Below are 15,966 nucleotides of genomic sequence, written 5' to 3' on the forward strand. Positions count from 1 at the left end.
TTTTTTTAAGCATTTCTCTTTTCTCAGAGAGAATTGTTAATGAATCTTGTCATACACTTTTAAATTAAAAAGTTTATGAAATGAAAATTTGGTTTAATTTTTTTCAGTCTGTTGCTCATTTTCATTATTGACTGATAAGCCTTCAAAACTTGTTTAATTTTATACATTTTCAAGAATGGTGACTCCTGAAATGTTCTAATATAACAGTATTTTATAATCCTAGGTTTAGGGCACTTTTTCTTTCCTTGAGCATTGGAAGCTTATCTTCTATACTATTTTTCTGACTAGCCATGTACAGAGCTATGGCATGAAAGCATTTCTGGAATTATCACAGAAAATTTCTTCCATATTATTTACTATTTCTGAGAATATGAGCAAAAACAACTCTCTATCCTCATCCTAGGCAAGAAAAAAAATACTTTCACCATCCCTCTCATGATTTTATAAACCAAATATCTGCCTACATGGGATTTATATGGACTTTTTATCACATTTTATATAATTTCCTTTTTTTCCAGACAACACCATCCTAGTCAAAGTAGTCAGCCCTCCTGGAGAAGCTGCTCCCTATCTTTGACATTCCCTTTTGTGCCCTGAATGAAGAAATCTGAGCTAGGCAGCAAGGTCAAAATGCAGAACACCATTGATTTATACAGTGTCCTAAGCATATCTTAATTTGTTGCTCATTCCTTTACATCACAAAAAAACTTGCCATTTTTGTGCTTTCTTGGCCCTTACTGAGGGTGGGCATTTATCCCTTGGTTTACCTGAGTGTTACTAAAGCCACTCACAGCTCCTCCATCATCACCTTTCCTTGTTCCAGTCCCATTTAGACAGTGGCCCACAGCAGAACAGACACCAGCAGCTCTAGTGCACAAAATCTAGATACTCTGCTGAAATTCCTGAATAATTAACTTGCCTTTATGGGCAGTAATTTAAACTAAAATGCACAGTTCCTTTGTATAAGGATCAACTGAAAAACTGGCTCTTCTGTGCCCAAACAAGGCACATTTCCTGTGCCTCCATGAAGATCAGCCAAAATTTCCTCACCAGAAACCATTTGCTCTTTCGGGCATCCTCTTTACATGATGGAAATACACAATGTTGGGAAAACCTGGCAACGGTTGAAAAGAGGACTTGTCCTGTTTTATATTCTTTCCAATGGAGTGACTGTCTCAAAACTGAGCCAATATCCCAAATCTGGTATTAATCACCACTGTAAAAAATGAAGCATTTATTCAGTGAGCAATTTAATCTAGTCTGTGTCATAGTTAAGGAGACTTTACTGTCCTATATGTTAGGAATAGGAAGAGAAAAGAAAAAATATAATAAAAAAAATCCCCTGAATGTTCTAGAGTGGTGATGGAAGTTTTGCACACAGCGGCACTGCTTCTGATGAAAAGTCTTTAAGATGAAGTTCCTGTTGTATATCACTGTAAATACCTCCTTTTTTTTTTTTTTTTTAATCCCTCTTAGTTCTGTCTCAACTGATATTTTTTTTCCTGTGGCCTAAGGATGCGAAGAATTATTGTTTGTTTTTTCTTTATCATTACTATATACCTTGTGTTTTAAATACACTGAGCATAAATGGATTCTATTGAGTCTAAACACAAAACAAATCCAAATGGGAATATAAATTAATACAAGGGAAGGACATTTAGAGAATGCCTCATGCAACACAATTATTTTGCTCCAAATGTGAACTAATCTCCAGAGGGTTTTTTTCTGTTGTTGTTGCTGTTTTGTTGTTTTTCTGAAAATTAACTTTTCAAGTTGATATTTATTTAAGCTATCATTCTTTTTGTGTTAAGACTATGTAGTTAAAACTGCTGCCAGTAGTAATAGTACGTCTTTCCTTAGAGAGCCTCAAAAAATATCTAACATCTTCTCTCTTTACTGAAAGTTAAAAGGTTGTTATCAGTATGGTAAGAGATTGGCATTTCAGATATCTGTTTAAAACAGTGACAAAAATGCAAAATTTTACATTGTCAAACCCATGATTTTCTGTTTCATTTGAATATAGCAACCTGAAACTCTTAGCATTTTAGGATGGGATCATTTTCCTCTAAGGGTCAGGTATCTACTTATCTTCTAAAGAAAGGATGACTTTTAAGTGTTGATTATTGTAAAGAATTTTTTTATTAAATTCTTTCATAGGCTTTGTCTGGCTGAATCTGACAAATGTGTCTAATGCAAAAACTAGTACATTCTCACACAAAAAATTGCTCAGCCCACAGTTCTTCTTGAAACCAAAATCATAAAATAAATTAATTTTCTAATAATAAATAATAATTCTAGGATATAATTTTTAATTAATAGAGTCACCTATAGAAGGCATTGTTATTGAAGGATAATTTTTTTAAATAACAAAAGTGAACTAAATGGCATCAATTTGTCAGCTTTGCTGATTTAGTTCTTCTATTTCTCCCAGAAACTTGTTTTCATTCCTCTTGTAAACTCTCCCAAGTCCAAGAATAAACTATTGTGTATTGCTCATTAGACTCACCAACTTTCCCCACGGATAACTAGCAAAGTCCTCTCTCTTTTTAGAAAATCCGCCTACTATCTAACAAAATCAATCAATACAACAGCCACTCTCTTCTCCTCTATCATCACAACATATATTACTGTCTATAGTCTAAAAGTTTCTATCTGGTCTTATTTTTGGTAAACAAATCAGTTCTGAGTAGAGGAATGGTGAGAAGAATGAAAAAAGGCTGATATTGACCTCTGGTTTATAATAGAAGAATTGATTTCTTGCTAATTTATATTAGGTAAGGTTTCTCTTAAATATTCCATGAAGCAATTTAATGAAGTCCATGAACTATTTTAAGCAATATTAATGAATTTTGAATAGAACTCGATGCAGATTTTAAAATAGAAGTTGGAAGGAGATGGTCTTTATGGTCCCTCCCAACCCAAACCATTCCAAGATTCTGTGGTCTTGTTCCCTCTACTGAACTTTCCCACACCTGGGACATGTGGACATGCTCCTAGGAAACAGCTGTTATAGGACATATATAGGATATATTCTGAATATCTGCCCAATGGGGAATACATCCTCATCTTCTAATAATGGAGGGGGATTTTCCTATGCAAAGAACTTAATCCCTAATTTGCTATAAATGCTCTAGAAATTACAGGCTTTCACACATGTGCTGATGAAGGCATGTGCCCTGAGAATAAAAAGAAAGCTGAGTCTTCTTATGAAAGAATGAGAAAATACCATCTGCCATCCTCGCCTCAGTCAAGCACTGCTCCCCTGAAGCATCTCCAATAAAACTTCTCATATTGGCTGTGTCACCACAGGGCAAGGTTTACATGGATTTTTAATTCCATGGAAAGACTTTTCTCAATCAAAACAAAAACATGTTTGGACAACACCCACCAGACAACTCCATGATGCTGGAAGGGAAGGAGAGAGGAGGATTGCTGTCAGGGTTTTGCTGATTCTTGTGAAGGTGGGCACAAAGATATCAACAAGCCCTGGTGCTTCTGGGACAGGCATCAAATCCAAGGGGAGCAGAGCACAGCCCTGGAACAAAGCATTGGTTCCTCTCCACAGGTGAGGAAACAGACTTACCTCAAAACAGGGAAGAAGAAATTAATTAGTGGATCAGCACTATTCCCAAAATCAGGATATTTTTCCTGATGTAATGACAGTACTCCCTCAGCACCTTGGGTGCCATTTTTCATGGTGACCTTCCTAAGCAGCACAAATCTACAAACTCAAGGTTTTAGCAAAAATTTTGGTAAACTTCCCCTTCAAGTGATATCTTATCTATTAATTTCTTGCTTTGAATATGCAAAATTCTTGCTTGCCTCCATCCTTCATAGTCAATGCTATTTATGCAATGTATATGTTTATGCAAATAAGAAGAAAGTGCTTTTTCACAGAAGAAAGTAGACTTAATGCAATGTAAATCAAACCCACAAAGGTAAGGCACGGTTTGAGTCTCACTGCAGAAATACTGATGGCAGAATGATCCCAGGCTTTATGCTGTTATTTTCTTTGGAGGCAACACCTTATTGTTGCAACATGAGGATGGGCTACGGTAGTGCAAAGTCAACATTCAGTGTTTGCATTTAGAGTACAACTTTAAAATGAGGGGGAAAATCAAGTTTATCATCAGGATAAAGATGTGATGTGTTTTTCCTGCTCTGCTTTTGAACAAGAAGGATGACAGTATGACACCAGAGATGGGAGGTGGGGAGTGGGGAGGGAGAAGCTTATACTTACAGATGATATGTGACAACAAGATAATCACAGAATTATTCAGGTTGGAAAGGACCTTTAGGGTCAACGAGTCCAACTGCAAAGCCAGCACTGTCAAGCCCACCACTAAATCGTGTCCCCACACAGTACATCTACACATCTTTCAAATGCCTCCAGGGATGGGCACTCCACCACTTCCTTGGGCAGCTTGTTTCAATGCCTGACCACCCTTTCAGTGAAGCATTTTTTCCTAATACCCAATCTAAACCTCCTGTGGTACAACTGAGGCCGTGTCCTCTCATGCTAAAGTAACGCTGGGGTTTTTGGAAGGGAGGAGACTTCCTTTAAATCCATTATGTAGTCTGACCCATTTATGACACAGGAATTCTCTTTAGACCATACTTTATGGAAACAGGGAAATGAAAAACACAGCTAAGTGGGGGAAAAAAAAAAAAATCAGAGCATCACATTGGCGAGATCTTTATATTATGACCAAAATATATTACATGTAGCAGGTAGGCCACAGCTTTACCTTCCACAAAGTTAAACGTCTTATTGGAAAGACTTTTCTCCAGCTGCTGTTGATCAGACATGTAAGTGTACATCCTGGAGGAGTCTCTGATATTTTCACTTTCTTTTAGTTTTAAAATCAGTAAGAAAAATATAACTTTTTTGTTTTTTTATTGTAATGAACCAGTGATTCCCTGGATCTTTTATAGGCTGTAGTACGACTAAACTCCAGTTCCCAAGATAAACCACAGAATATTTTTTTCAAGAGAATGATGATTTTCTGGAAATCACAGTTCCCTTCAAAAGCCAATCTGACAAACTCAGCTTGTGATGGGCTCTAAGCACCATTTCTTCCCAGCCTAGTCATTCTTTGTTCCTCGCTGCTGTCTGTTCTGTGAAATCATGCCTGAAAGCTGTAAGTGTAATACACTTAGCAGTCATACAATTTTAAACAGAGTTGTGATATCTAACAGCTTGGAGTGTGTCCACGACTCCTGAGACACACAGAGCAAGAGACCTAAACTGTACCCTTATCTTTGTATGACTGTTATTTCCTATTAAGGGACATATTTAAAAAGAAAACTAATTTTGATGTTATTTCTGATACCTATTTCTGATTACTTCTGATACTAGTAACTCTTTTACATAATAGTATTTTATATTTTTTTTCTCTGGCATGTGAACAAATATTTATCTTCTTAAAAATTATAGTTTTTTCTCTTTTTTGAACAAGAACTATGTCACCAAACCAGTCTTGTCAATCATAGTGCATTTTGTCTGTCACAGAGAGAGAATTTAATTGTGCTAATTAAAGCTGAAAATCAAACACAGATCTGACCATAAAGTCAAACAAGCCTATTCCTGTTAAAACAGACAAAACGTGAAGGTCACAAATTATAAATTAATATATTCTTCCATGTGACCTTCAGTTGTAAACAAAGAATATTAAATGCTGTTATTCATCTTCTGCTAATGAACATATATTACTCTAGAGTCTAATGAATAGATAAAGCATCTCAGTTCATCAAATATTTATAAAAGTAATATTTTCAGTGCTTACCAATTAAAGGGGTATTTTATTACAAATTTAGAGCATGCCAGCTTCAAAATCCTTGGAGACCAGGTGCTTGAGAGTTCCAGGAAATGAAGACTGGTCAGCAAGTCATTATTTCACATGGCTATTTCCAATAAACAAATATGAAAATGCAATAATAAACATAATATTAAGCCAAGTGAATAGCCAGTGGGTTTACTTATTCCTCTCTCAATTCCTGATCTGGCAGCAGCTGATGATTTCATTATTCTCTGAACATGTCTAAATACTAACCTGCACCAGAGCTATTTGCAAAATATTTGCCCCTACTCTCATCCCATTAGAGATATTCAGTTCACCATCATCCACATAAACACAATACAATAATTTTTAACTATTTAAAATACATATGCATACACCTATAAGTAACATTTAATATCATGAAAGCATACAATATAATATTTACATGGTAAAATTAAAAATATTCACATGCCTACATGGCTCCCATCCCCCCATCCCACTGACCCCTTGTACCTGGTGGAAGTTGAAAGTCTCAGGGGCATGAGGGTCTTCACAGCAAGCAGAAATAGCTGTGCTGTCTCTTCAAACAGGCATATTAACACACTATAAATGCAATGAATAATCTGTGTGGATTTTACTGTTTGTAAACCTGTCACCTTCAGTTTATGGATATAAAGTTATAAAGTATAAGTTTAGGAACTTATGCATAGATTTCCCCTGCCTAATATTTTTTCTTCTGTTTCTACTAGTTTAGATGAAAATTACTGTCACATAAACCACAATTTACCGAGTCTTTAAAACTTTTAAATAATTGATATATAGGACACAGAATATTTTCTATGAGGAATAAATACTTTTTCTTGGGAGGTGAAAGGCTAAAAATTCCCAAGCAACAAACTTTTATGAATAGATAACCTTCAGCAAATGTGTGAGCAATAGATTTTGAAAAACAACAGTTTGGACATTTTTCTTGTTTCTGTCTGGCATCAGATGGTGGAAGCCGCCTTTCTGCCACAAGCACATATCTGGAACACCCCAAAGAGTCAGCCCTAAGAATCTGTTAAAATGGGCATATTGCTTTGGCTTTGTTGCATTAAGCTGGTAGGAGCAAACAAGGATTTATTGGACAATTTACAAGGGAAAAAAAAAAAAAAAAAAAAATCCATTTTCCTCCAGTGCAGGCCACTGGTGCCCTCTGCTGTCACTCTGCTGAGCATCATGGGTTTGCTTTGTTTCTCTCCAGTCCCACTCAAATTGTTTCCAAACTGCTGTTAGTGTTTCTCAATTGGAAGTTATTGTGCATACGTAAAAACTAAGGGGATTTCTTTTTCCCTTTCAGTTTGTGATGCTTCCATCAAAAAAAAAAAAAAAAAAATTGTCCCAGACAAAGGCTTTCATAATTTATGTGCCCTCTGTGGTTATGGAGCATTGCATCCACAGACAGCAAATAGCTGAACATACAGTCTGGAGGTTTTCTCTGTGTCCTGAGGTTTTTCTTTAGCCTTAAGAAATTAGCTGGCATCCTGCTCAAAACTTTCTCCATCTGCATTCCCAATAAGTGTGGGAATCCAGGACATCCCTCTGGCTGCCCTGGAGGGCCTGGGACCCCGGCAGGGGGTCAGGAACCTCCCTGTACTGAGCCCCCAGAGACACTGTCTGTGATCTCTGTCCATGGAAAAGAGTTTTCAATCTTACAGGATGAATTACAAGCTCCGAGTGTTTGATATAAGTAATAATTAATTACTTTATATTAATAATTTTGCACAGGTGCAAAAGTAAAATTTTAGGATTCTAGATTAGGGGTCCAAAGGGGACAAGATAGAGGAAATTGGGTGTGTCTGGTCCTTTTTCTCCTTCTTCATGCCCTCCATGTTTCACTGTGGTGTTGGCATTTTTCTGTTGGTTTAGGCTGGGGACACACTGTTCAACGTAGGTGACAGATATTGGCACATTATTGTAAATACAGCACAGGTAGTTTCTGGTATTTAATGTTTGTAACATCCCACTGAGGGCAGAGCCCCATACGCTGCCCTGCAGGACAGAGCTGCGGCAGGGCAGCAGAACATGTTAGAGATAAACAGAATAAACAACCTTGAAAACAGCACAGACGAATTATGGCTTCTTCTTTGGCAGCGGGGCAGAAAGACAGAGACTTTCTACAATCTCGGAATCATCAATACCTCAGATTCCGACAAATAAGACAACGAAAGCATTTTTTAATGACCATAACACATCCTGCAGCTGCCTCAAAAGCTACTGCTGTCCTGTGCTGCAGTCTAGGGTGGCTGTCTGCCACCTGTATATTTATACACCTACAGTTAAAACTAAAATCTGTCAAATCTCACTGCAGCCATTTCCTTGGGAGGAAAGATGTGCCTAGAAATAAGCAGCTTTATCCAGTAGCCTTTAACTTAAGAGGAAATTTAAGTAAACTCCCACATCCACATCAAAATGCAGAGGTGGCTACAGGCCACAGCTGCCACCTCTGTAACAGCTTTTCTCTGATAACAAAGCTGATTTGTACCTGGTGCTCAGACATGATGATGATGATGGATGTGTCAAGAAATATATATTCATGTCCCATTATAAGCAAGTTACAAAGACTTAAGAAATAGGCACAAAATTTTTGCTGCCATTGTGAAAGCAGCATGGGACACCTGGTGATGCACACTACAGCTGCTTGTCTGTGGCACTGAGCTTCTTAAAGATCTGAAAGCACAGCTAATTCCATAATTGAAGAGAATTATGCAGGAGGGTGAGAATCAGCAGGATGATCTGAGTCCAGAAGTGCAGATTTAAGTTTTAGCCCAGTTGCATATTAAATGGAGATTTTCAAAAAATGTAAGAGATTAACAGAGATTGCTCCCCTCTGAAATGCAAAACTGTATTATGGAGAGTTTGTATTACTTCCTTTTTACTGTGTGGAGTTCTCCCATTCTTTGTTTTACTAGAAATAAGGATCATTAGCCGGGAACAGCATGTCAGAGGCATGGAGGGTTCTGGCTTTCAGAATATATTCACAAACTACAGGCAAAAAAATTAAAAAGGAGTAACTTCTTGGTCATGAATATGTGCAACTCTTTTTTTGAAAGTTGTTTATTATTCATCTCAAAGTAGAACAAACTGGACCTTCTGCATAATTAGAGGTAAATGAAAGGAATAATAAATACAGAAATAGACTTTTAAAATTTTTGAACATTTTTATTCATTTAGTTTGACATCGTCCTTAAAGGCTTTTCTCAGTTCGTATTTATCCTGAGATATGTTTGCACAAGAACCCTTCTTTTCAACTAAATTCAGTGTTCATGTCATCTTTCATACTTCATTCCATTTATATTTTAATATATTTATGATTAAAAAGCAAAGTCTATTCAAGACAGAGCTTCTACCTTTAACCACCTTACCTCAGAATCCCCATTTTTTCTGCAGAGTGCAAACACCTGTAATTTGCCTGTCCCTGCAAAGAGGCAAGGATCTCGAATTCAAAATGCATGACATCAAGGACAAACTAAATAAAACCATCCTCTTGTCTCAACAAAACTAATTTAAATTTCCTCATATAACAAAGCAGCTGTGAATCTACTGCCTGGAGGCACAGGCACTGTGGTACACTTAACAAATGGCCAAGCAGATGCCCCTGGTATGGATCCTCAAGAGACAGGAGGTGTTGTTTTTGTGCAGCACATTGGTACCTTTGGTGCCTCAGAAAATTACTACTGAGAACCTCCTGCATAATAGCCAAAGCTGCTTAGGTATTGACACAAAGAGCTACAGAGTTTTATGTATTTTAGTCTGGAGCACAGCTGCCAACTTGTCTTAGTGTTCACCCTCTTGGTGAAGTCTTAAATCACCCCAAAATTGCTGCTTACTTCAGGAATTGCCATTCCTGGGGCTTCAATCTGTCAGTATCAGAACAGGCAGCCATTTGAAATGGCTGTAACACTTGTTGGGCTGGCTGAAAATGTTTTCAGAGGTGTGATATTTCCTGCTCCAGAAGCTTAAAGCATCTTAATGATGGAGGAGAGCTGGGGGAGTTCTCACTGGCAGCTTCCCTGGTGCCATTTTGAAAAGGCCTCTGTGATCTATTTTCTAAGAAAAGTTGGTTCTTACTCACAGCATGAGAGTGGCCATTTTTTACTGCCAGGTCAATAAGAAGGGTAAGGTCCATTATCACATCTAACAAAAAGGTTCTGGGAAACCTAGTTCAATACAATGGACTTCCTCTGTAAACTGGGTAGGAGCATTTTGTTTCCTATTTAGTGAATTTAGGAACAGTGAGACCAAATAAACCCGCAGGACACTTTTATGACTCGCCCACTGGTGTACTGCTTCCTCTCTCTTATATGTACTCCATATTCCATGTTCTAGCAGAAAGGTAAGACTTTTTTTCTGTTAATAATTCACTGTCCACTTCTGTCTGCATTATTTTTCCACCCTTTTTCACAAAATGGTTCTTATCTTAAATACACCTTCCAGGGCTATATATGCAGTTCACATTTCTTATTCAGAATCCTGCTTAACCATTATTGGACACATGGACTGAACCATTGTTCTTTTAGAGACTGAAATCTATTCCTTTCCACTATTGTTGTTCTTGAGAGCTACAGTTATTGGGTATGGGGCTTTGTGGTTTGAGCAAATTATTGACTCCTTTTTACTGCATCCTAAAATCTGTAACTACACTTTCCTTGAATACTCTTACACTTTTCCCACTGCCCAAACAGCTAAAACATATGAGACAATCTGTGATGACAGAAAAAGAGGTGTGTGAAGGACCAGAACTAGAAATCTCATTAGGTGTCCTAGAGTTCAAGGATACAGCACACAGTTTATTATTTATTTCTGAACACAAAAATCAAGACACAGTGTTTTTTCTGAATAGAAATTAAGTATTTTAGAATTCTGGAGGCTTAGGGAAAGGGGGTTGGTTTTGTAGGTATTTTGAGAGGGCAGGGAGACAACATAATATAAGACAATTTCAGCCTGTTGGATCTTCAGTAAGCAAGAAAGTCAATTTTAGATCATTACAAGCAGAGAACCATTATTCATTTTTCTTTTGCAAGCCAGGATGGCATTCTTGTCCCCTAGCTCATTAAAATGATGAAAAATTAAACTATCCAAAGGAAAAAAAAAAAAAGAATAAAAACAAGAAAAAAAGAAAAAGTGAGTTTTCTGTTGTACCAGCTGACGTAGGGATTAGATAATAACCAGAATTTGTCTGTGGGTGAGACAAGAGGGTAACACATCCCCTGTTTTTGTCAGTAAGCAGTTAGATCAGCTCATCTCAGCTGCAAAACTCACCTGGCGAAAAAATACCTTACAACACAAACAGAAATCCTGAAAAAATGAAAAAAAAGTATTTTGCAAAGAAGCAGTGGAGCAATGGAAAGAAAGAAATAATATTTTAAACTTTTCATTTTACCCTTCCATGCCCAGCAGCTTCTGGTCATCTATATGTTAATAAAGCTCTCTTAAGAGATCAAAAGTCTTTTTGTATGTCTTGCTATCCTCATGTAGAAAAAAAAAAAAAAAAAAAAAAAAAAAGTGTAATTCTGATCTGCAATAAATCCATTGCATCCTTCAATTTATTCAAAGATTTATTTCAATCATGATATTTCAATAATCATTTTTAGTGCCAAAGATTTTTAGGAAATGGACACTGGAATTTTGTTGATGCTTAGTCAATCAACATTGAGTAACATGTATGGGTGATTTATCCAGCCAGGTACAGCCATGCTGTGGAAGTTCCAATGCATAATTACATATATTATGCATCGTTACCCTCAGTCTCCTTCAGCATCCTCAAAATGAAATTATATTTTTTGAGTTCAAAGCAGCAAATATCTCTAAAAGATAAAGTCCTGTGGAAATGTTATAAATATTTTGTTGAACCTTCCTAGATCATGGCTGAAAGTTTCTGGAATTGCCGATTCAGATTTGCAAGTGTTGAGCAGATGAGATCAACACTCTGACACAAAGGCACAGAATGGTTTTCAAGAAGTTGATTTAATTTGCACAATGTTTGGTACAACCAGATCCATGTTTTATTATGCTAAACCTTATTTGTGTGGCAGAATGCCAGATCTTGATAAGAAGTTTTTTTTTTAAATTCTATATCAGTTTCTGGCTGCTTCACATATTATGACAAACTTGAATTCTCCTACTGCAAGAAAATAAAATGGAAGTGGAGCTGTAGTATTTCACATAGTATAGTTGGTTTCCGAAAGTTTAAATCAACTTCAAAACTTTCTTAAAATAATTGTGTGGAATTTTCACCTATTACTCTTCTGTCATGAGTTTAATATAAAGAATTTCCTTTTTGCAGCAATGGGAAACTAAGCAATAACTAGTGATAACTTAAGCTAGCACAAAAGAAAAAGTTTATCTGGTAATATGAAGACTTCAGGGGAATAAAAAAGCTGTCAGGATATTCCTATGATTTACTGAATGGGCTTAGAGGGAAAAAAAGGAAATGCAATGATCAGAATATCTGTGAGAATGTGAATTTTGAAGTAGAAGAATATAAAACATGCCAGATATCAAGTTCAGACACCTGACCTTATTTACAGATCAAGTTTTGTAAACCCAGCATGAAACCCGTGGGTACAAATCAGTTTGGAGGAATTTGCTTTGACACTCTACAGCTGCAATGATGATGCAAGTGGCAAGCACACGCTGTATTGCATAACAAACAGAATTTGTCTTTTTTGAAGTACACAGCCATGCTCAAATATTATAAAACATCCAAGGCCATATCTACTGAGATTTAAAGAGTGTCATACTTGCTATTACACTAATTTATACAAGCCTCAAACTGAAGTTCAGAGGAACCTGTGTCCCTGAGGTAGCACAGCAGACTCTGTGTTTCCTTGTCAAATGCTTTTAGTTAACGATGGTGATTTGAAAATATCTAACTCGTGGTATGAACTGAAAAATAACTTTCCTTTCAGAAGGAGCAGGTAAGTAATTGTACTCTGTGGGATGCACCTAAGACAGTTTCTTTTGGAAGAAATTAGCTTTTCTTTAATTTTTCAGAGCTTAGCTAAGCAAACCCTCCAGCTAATATTCCTCCGCTTCCTCAAGATTTCATTTCTTATGAAAAATGAAATTCTGGTATAAGACTTAATGAATATAAACCTAAAGATACTTTTTAGTATAAATGTTTTTAAGGTTTGTCACAACTGCTGCTGACATTAGGTGAAAGAAAATTGCCTGCATGTATCATAGCCTACCCCAGTTCATCTCATAATCACCTGCAAACAAGTGACTGAACATTTAATCCTAATAAACTGCTAGAGAATCAGGTGGTGAAATCTTTTGGCTTCACTGCTCACAAGTGTTCTCTGGGTAGTGAGGCTATTTCCAGCTATCCTGCTGTGAAATGCACTGCTATTAAATCTTTCACAGGAAAATCAGGAAAACACAAAGAATGACAATTATTTTTCTTCTATATTTTTAAAGCTTTGATCTAGTTAAGACTTTTTCTATTTATCTCTTGTGGAGCTATAAAAACGTTCATAGTTTACAAAACAAATTAAAGCACTTAGCTACCTGCTTTGTCATAATCCTGAATGACCATCAACTACAGCCCTTGTTTATTCTCCTGTACAATATTAATGATCTTACTTTTTTCTCTCAAAGAGCTGTTCCTTTACATTTGTGCAGATAAAGAACCCCAAAACACAGACATGTGCCTTTTGATTTTTTTTGTTACCCATATCTCCCTTCTACTGGGTGAAATATAGTTCCATGAAAGAAGTTAACATTAAACCAGCACACCCTCAGAAGGAAAAACTTTGGGGGTTGTTTTGATGTTCCAGATAAAGAGCTTTAAATGATACACTTTTATCCATACCACTCCAAACATCACTGAGAAAAGCTGCCAGGATTTAAGTATTTTATGATACATCTACTTTAAACTAGGAAGTGAAAGAACATTGAAATTTATCACTCTTTTCAAGCCTTCAGGTTTAGTTATTTTGTGTCTCAGATTTCGAGTGTTCTGAAGTCTGCATCAGTTTAATCACTTGTCAAAACTTCTCCTGAAAGTTTTAAAAATGGGTAAGATACTGTAGAGTTTGGCACTTTAGAAACTGTGCAACTTAGACAATTTGACAATTTTTAGCTTGAGCTTTCTGCTGAAGACACAGATGTAATAGACACTTTAGAAGAAAATGTCTTACTAAAAAAAAAGACTGATTTGCCACAAATAATAAATTTTGCTGAACTATTTCACTTTGATTGTCTTCTTAGTTGCCCCACCATAAGCCAAAATCAACCCTCACAAAAATTCCTGTCTTTCAACAGAGAGAGGAGAATCAAGTCCCAACAGTAACACAAAATCAATTGCAGAAGTAAATAATAAATTAATGAAAAATAAAAATACGCAACACTTTCTGCAAACAATGGAAGTTTTACTATGGTAAAGTTTGGACTAGGTAAAATTTGAACTTGTAAAAAAGCTACAATGATGCTTTCTTATTTTTCACCTAATTGCTGAGTGATTGGCGGTTCTTTTTCAAGACGGTTTGCAGAACAAAAGTTATTACAGATATTAGGGAAAAAAAAGAAAGCATCTTCTCACAGAGGTTTTCCATCCAGAAACATCCTTGTTTATTGTTAAAAAATGAAATGTAGGAAGGCAGAGGAGAAAGAGGCACAGTGAAAGGTTTGAAGTGGTACCAGCCCTAGACCAGAGGACATGAGAGTTTGGAAAAGACACAGCAGAGTAATCCAGGAGATCCTAAAATCTAGAGTCTGTTGCTAAAATAAAGCAGTGTTCATTTGCAAGAAGAAAGAAGAACAAGGCAACCAAACCTACAGAACCACTATTCAAAACTGCAAATATGTTACTGTCATAGACTGAGGGGGAGATTTGGAAGAATATTGTCAATATCAAATTGTATCAAACTAATGATACAGAGTAATGACTTAGTTTCACAAATTGTGGTGATTTTTTTGTTTGGTTTGGGGTCTTTCATTGTTTTGTTTTTTTGGCTTTTTTTCTTTTTTTTATTTTTTTTTTTTTGTTTGTTTGTTTGATCTTTGTAGGTTTATTTTGGGGGGGGTTGTTGTTCTTTTATTGTGTTTTTTAGGGCTTTTGGGTTTTTTTTTTGTTGGTTGGTTTTTTTTTGTTTTTTGAGGTTTTTGGGGAGAGTCCTCTAGTAAGAAATTTACTTAGTTTTAATGGCATGTGATATTAAACAAATGACTGTGTTTTACAGGCATTCATCTCACCAGGCCACTGGAGAAGACCTTGGATTTTGCCTGAAAGATTCCAGGGGGAAGGAAAAGACAGATAAAATTTTTTGATCTGTATTTTAATGAAAACACCGAGCTTCACTGACACTTATGATTTACAGTCCTTAGGACATGAGCATCTTTTCCTGTGCACACTCAAAAAGAAGACATTAGACAGTTTGCTGTGGGTACAATCAAAAGAGAAGAGCTCTCTAAGTCACACCACACATGATGTAGAAGTAATTCCCATCTGAGTAATTCTCTTCTCATGTGGGCACAAATATTGATATACTGTGCACATGGGTATGCCTGTTCCACTAAACACAAATATTGCATGCAGTGTACTCAATCTTTTCAATTTTTCATTTTCAGGCTCTGGCAGAACCATTTCAGTTGGGAAAAACCTCTAAGACCACTGAGTCCAAACTTTGAGCAATAAATGCTTATCTAATTAGCTAGATATGCTTAAACAAGTATTATTTTCCATTAAAATAAAACTAACTTATAAGTATACAAAGAATTTTATTTTTTTTTTCCAAAACGTACACTTAAAAAAGGAGCATTTCCAGTTTGGACATCAGAATGCTGAATAGCTGTGAAAGTTGAATTCTTTAATGAAAGAAGGCATTATCCTAAAACAACAGAATAATCATTGTGTTAGGAAATCTACCAGGCAAAAAGGCTGGTACTAAAAGTGAAAGTCAGAATTTCATGTAGATTCCATGCAAGAGATGTCTGAAACCCAGGATAGAAAAGATCATTAAGAAAGGAGAAGATCTCAAGATTTTGGTTAATTGGTTCTTTTCTTCCTGTTGAATATGCACCAGTTCTGATACTCTGGGAAACAGATGATCACCTCCTACAATGAAGAAGCTCAAAAACATCATTTTCTCTACTACTTCATGAGACACTGAGTTCTGTCTGTCTGGAAGTGGCAGGTAAATAC

This window comes from Taeniopygia guttata, chromosome 1 (assembly GCF_048771995.1).
Source record: "Taeniopygia guttata chromosome 1, bTaeGut7.mat, whole genome shotgun sequence".
NCBI lineage: Eukaryota > Metazoa > Chordata > Aves > Passeriformes > Estrildidae > Taeniopygia > Taeniopygia guttata.